The sequence below is a fragment of the Amblyomma mixtum genome, unplaced genomic scaffold, assembly GCF_055824585.1.
Source record: "Amblyomma mixtum isolate Tamu unplaced genomic scaffold, ASM5582458v1 scaffold_34, whole genome shotgun sequence".
NCBI classification, from domain to species: Eukaryota; Metazoa; Arthropoda; class Arachnida; order Ixodida; family Ixodidae; genus Amblyomma; species Amblyomma mixtum.
The window spans coordinates 251416-256584 of record NW_028317731.1 but is presented as its reverse complement, the minus strand read 5'-3'; positions in this window follow the sequence as shown (position 1 = coordinate 256584).

Here is a 5169-nt window from a genome sequence, read left to right as displayed (position 1 = left end):
TATGCGTGGAGCCGATTCTGCGATCGTCCACGATGAGGACGTCTGGGTTTTCGGTGATCAGGTCTTGCAGGAGCTCTGACTCCTCGTACCGCTCCGTCCGGCGGGGCTATGTAAGGTGCGACGGCGTAGTCCTTGCCTTGGTGTTTGATGGTGGTTACTCGAACCAGAGCGAGTGCGTCGTCTTTTAGGAGCGTGCTTACGGTGCAGGTATTGTTGATCGGTTGTACCCTGATTTGGCACGAACGAAACGATTCGGAGAAGCGGCATTGGGTTGACCACAAGGCTTTCGCCAAGAACACTTTAGAATTTCCGCAGTGCCTTCGGCCGCCGCGGTGGCTCAGTGGATATGGTGCTCGGCTGCTGACCTGAAAGACGCGGGTTCGATCCCGGCCGTGGCGGTTGAATTTCGATGAAGGTGAAATTGTACAGGCCCGTGTAATGTACGATGTTAGCGCACGTTAAAGAACCCCAGGTGGTCGAATTTAAGGAGCCCTTCACTGCTGCGTCTCTCATAGCCTGTGTCGCTCTGGGACGTTAAACCAAACCAAAGTGTCTTTGGTAATTTTATTTTGAAGCGAAAACCTTCACTAGGCTAGTGAATACTGACAGACGCACCCCACATCGGCTCCGCACAAAGACAGCGGAATTTGCCAATCGCCAGCATCATCGGCCAAAATTTCACCACCCACGGATCTGCGAATGTGAGCGCCGCACGCCATCAATTTTTGGCCCGCCTACGCCATTTTTCGGGCACCCACGGCCCTTTCTTCTCTGTGACCTCTCCGCCTGAGCTAGGCCTCTCTCCGCTGGGAGCTAGGCCTACTCCGACGGACGCTTCCGCCACCAACGCCATCATGGAGGTGCAGGTGCAGGGAGAGGTTCTAAACCCCAACGACTACGACCCAAGGGACTGGACGCACATTCTTAGTGTGCCTGCCCGCTCCAAGGACGTCCTTTCAACAACCCGACGCCAGGAGGGCGCAGCCTCTGCTACCGGTACCCCCAAGTCTCCATGCCTTGAAAAGTCAGCGCACCTGCAAGCAACGCGCACAGCTGCGCAGCGTTCGCGGCAGCAGCCACCGCTTCCTGCTGCAGATTACAAGATCGTTTTTAGATCACGAGGCGGGCTGCAGCTGGACCTGCTTCCACCCCGACAACTACGAGAGGCCATCCTCCAAGCGGCGTCCCAGCTTAAGGAGCCAGCGCGTACCCAAATCAGGGTACACCCGGTCAACAACACCTGCACCGTAAGCACGCCCCTTAAGCACGCCTGTAAGGCAAGGAATTCGCCGTAGCACCTTACATAGCCCCGCCGGACGGAGCAGTACGCGGAGTCATCTCCAATGCTTATTGGAATGAGACCCCGTCAGAGCTCCTGCAAGACCTGCTCACCGGCAACCCAGACGCCCTCATCTTGGACGCCCGCCGAATGGGCTCCACGCGTTCCATCTTAATAACTTTCCGGGCTGGACCTGTCCCACGCGCAGTTCTTTATGGAGGAGCCCTCCACAGATGCACACCGTACCGAGGGCATATAGACGCCTGCACGAACTGCCGCGTCCCAGGTCACCGGGCGGATGTGTGCGTCCATCCAAGGTCTCATAAGGGCCCCCGCTGCGGGCAGTCCCACCCAAAGGAAGATGTGCCCTCATGCACCCCCAGCTGCATTCTCTGCGGCGGCCCTCATATGACCGGCACCGGGAACTGCAAGGGACGGGGCCGCAAACTAGCGTCTCCGAAGAACGCTCTCTATCCTCCGGATACATCGCGGCTTTCCCGCTGCGATCAACCAGGCACAGCCAGCAGACGCAGCTCGACGACTTCCCGGTCGCCTTCTACAAGCCGGCAGAATGGCAGCAAGAACGCCACGCGTCTCACCTGGGCAGACCGCGTTTCTGGCAAGGCTACCCGTCATTCCCCACCACCCCAGTCCTCCCAGGCAGATCCGAGAGACCAGGAGCTCAAGGCCTTGCGTGAAGAGGTAAGCCGCCTTTCCTCCCTCCTAAGCACCCCCGCCCCCTCCATGCCCCCTAAACCCGCACCCGCTGTCATTAACTCGACCCCATCATCCACAGACACATCGAGCACCCCTCCCGCAAAGAAACAACGCACCACAGACGCCACACCCCCTCCCGTACCCTCAGAAATAGACGCTAAATTAGCAGCACTCGAAGCCAAATTTGACCACAAACTAAAAGAGATAGACGCACGCCTCGAGGCCAGATTCAATGACCTTGCCGCAACCCTCACCGAAAAACTTGAGCAGCGCATGGACGCTATGCTTACCAAGATGATGGAACTTTTGGAACATAATCTTAACCATCGCTTCACCCAACTTCAAACCCCCTCCACTCCCCCATCCTTCCTCCGCAAGGACAAACCACCTATCCTGAGCCACACATACCAATTGACACCCGTCTTACTTCCATCCTCAATCCCCCTACCATCCAATATGGCGGGGGGGAACACTAATTATCTACCCATTTTAACTTGGAACTGCCGCGGCTTCCGGGCAAAGCGCGCGCCTCTGCAACTTCTCCTTCCCACCATTACACCCACGCCCCACATACTACTTCTACAGGAGACTGCACACCGGGCAACCCTCCCCTCCTACACATCTACACATTCAGATACCACTAACACACCCAGGGCGTCCACACTTGTCCACCGCAGCCTCACCTACAAAACTCATCACATCACGTCTGAGACGCCCTGCGTGATCACTGAACTTATACATCACACACATTCACTTCCTTCCATATTTATAGCAAACATATACCACCCCCCGTCCCATCCGATGGCCTCGCTAGAATCACTTCTGCGAGACCTACATCATCTAGCAGGGAAACATCCCCTACTCATCGGCGGGGACTTCAACAGTCAGCATACTGACTGGGGATACACAACCACGACACATCGAGGTCGCAGGCTCTGGCTGCTCCTGCAGAACCTCCAACTCACTGTGCACAACACGTTTCAGACGCCTACGAGGATCGGCAACAGTGTCAGCATGGACACCAGTCCGGACCTGACGCTGAGCCGCTGTATCCGCGGCGTTACCTGGAACAGAACACAACATACACTGGGCAGTGATCATTACATTATACAAATCACTGTCCCGTACAAAGCACCCCGTCACGCAAATACAACACACAAACTCATTAACTGGGATGCCTTTCGCGCTGTACGCACCGCCCTCCCAGACACTCCCATCGCAGACATCGACGAATGGGTGCAGTCACTCAAGCATGACGTTCACCACAACACGCGAGACATTAAAACTACAACCGAAACACCTACCCTTGACACACGCCTAGCCCACCTCTGGGAGGCTTATCACAGCATCCTAGAACGCTGGAAAGGCAACAAACACAACAGAACGCTTAAGAAGCGGCTGGCCGCGCTGCAGACACAAATCCAACAGCACTCTGAGGAGCTCTGCCGATCCAACTGGGGACAGATATGTGACGGCATCGCCGGAAACCTGTCGAGCAAATGCGCATGGCAACTCCTCCGACACCTCATTGACCCCACGCGCACCAAATCAGCAACACAGCACCACGTGACACGCCTCACACATGAACACATTGACGATCCCGACACCCTTCTAGACACACTTCGAACCATGTACACATCTCCAGGCGGCCCCATACCTCTACCGCACTACACAGGACAAGCAAATCCAACACTCGACACCGAAATCACGGAGACGGAAGTCAGAGCGGCCCTCCTGACTCTCCGCGCCAACTCCGCACCTGGTGCAGACCAAATCACAAACTCCATGCTCCGTAATCTGGATGACCAATCGATCACCCACATTACGAAATACTTCAACCAGTGCTGGAGGGAGAGTAACCTCCCGCAGTCCTGGCGCCACGCGAAGGTAATATTCATACCTAAACCCAACAAACCACTTACACTTCAAAACCTTCGCCCTATTTCGCTAACCTCATGCCTTGGGAAGCTCCTAGAGCATGTTGTGTTAGCGAGACTCACAAGTCACATGGCGGACAACAATCTTTACCCGCATAGCATGGTAGGGTTTCGCCCCCATCTATCCGCACAGGACGCTATGCTGCAACTCTCACACGACATTTTCGACCCGCTTCTTCCGGGTCACACCAAGGCAGTCTTAGCGTTGGATCTCTCCAAAGCTTTTGATCGCATTGAACATCAGGCGATCATGACTGCTCTATCCCCCTTGAATGTGGGTGTGCGCACGTATGCCTACATTCAAGCATTCCTCACTGACCGCACAGCTGAGATACACTTCGGCCCTCTGTCTTCCCCCTCCTACACTCTTCAGAGTATCGGCACCCCTCAAGGGTCCGTCCTTTCACCCTTTCTCTTTAACATTACCCTCATCCCCCTCGCCCGAAAATTGGCCACTATTCCCCACCTGAAGCACACTCTTTATGCCGACGATATCACCCTGTGGACCACTCACGGCAGTGACGGAGACATAGAGAACACCTTACAGGAAGCAGCCACCCTCACCCAAAATTACGCACAGACCATCGGATTGTCTTGCTCCCCAGAGAAGTCCGAACTCTTCCTCATCCGGCCTAAGAACCACCGCTGCCCCCGCTCCCCCATTGCCATTGAACTGAATGGTGACCCGGTACCTGAGGTTGGAACCCTCCGTGTATTGGGCCTGCACATCCAGAACGATTGCAAAAACACCACCACCCTCAAGAAACTCAAGCAGGTTGTAGGCGCGATATCGCACCTCATCCGCAGGGTTTCGGGACGTCATAGAGGCATGAAGGAGCGCGAGCTATGTCGCCTCATTCATGCCTTTGTCCTCAGCCGTGTGCTGTACACTACCCCATACTTACACCTATCCAAACATGACATAAACGCTTTGGATGCTTTGATTCGCAAGGCATTCAAGGTAGCACTTCACCTTCCCCTCAACACACCCACAGACAGATTACTAGGCCTGGGCCTCCACAACACGATCGGGGAACTGGTGGAGGCCCACCGACAGGCCCAATACATCAGGCTCACACAAACCTCCACAGGTCGGTATATCCTGGACACCCTCGGAATCAAAATACCGGCCAACGACCCAGCCCTCCTCGCCATCCCACGATCCCTTCACCGAGAGCTCCTCATCAGGCCGCTCCCGAGGAATATTCACCCTTCCCACAATGAGCAGCGCCGCAG